This window comes from Phaethon lepturus, unplaced genomic scaffold (assembly GCF_000687285.1).
Source record: "Phaethon lepturus isolate BGI_N335 unplaced genomic scaffold, ASM68728v1 scaffold34775, whole genome shotgun sequence".
Lineage (NCBI taxonomy): Eukaryota > Metazoa > Chordata > Aves > Phaethontiformes > Phaethontidae > Phaethon > Phaethon lepturus.
Window position 1 is genome coordinate 8,977 of NW_010541845.1, and position 237 is coordinate 9,213.

Consider the following 237-nt stretch of genomic DNA (forward strand, 5'->3'; position numbering starts at 1 on the left):
CCCCTGTCCACTCCCATCAAAATAGCCCCGGGGTGGCCCTGCCAGCTCCTCACACCGCTGACCCCCTCCCCGAGCCCCCAGGCTTGGAGGAAGAGGGCTGAAGGCTGCAGGGCCGGGTTTTATGAACGACCCTGCAACGAGGGGATGAGATCCAGCTGGGCTGAGCTGTGCCTCCCAGCTGGGACCCAGCCCCAGCATCCCCACCCTGCCTGGTCCCCCTGCCCGCCACAGACCCCC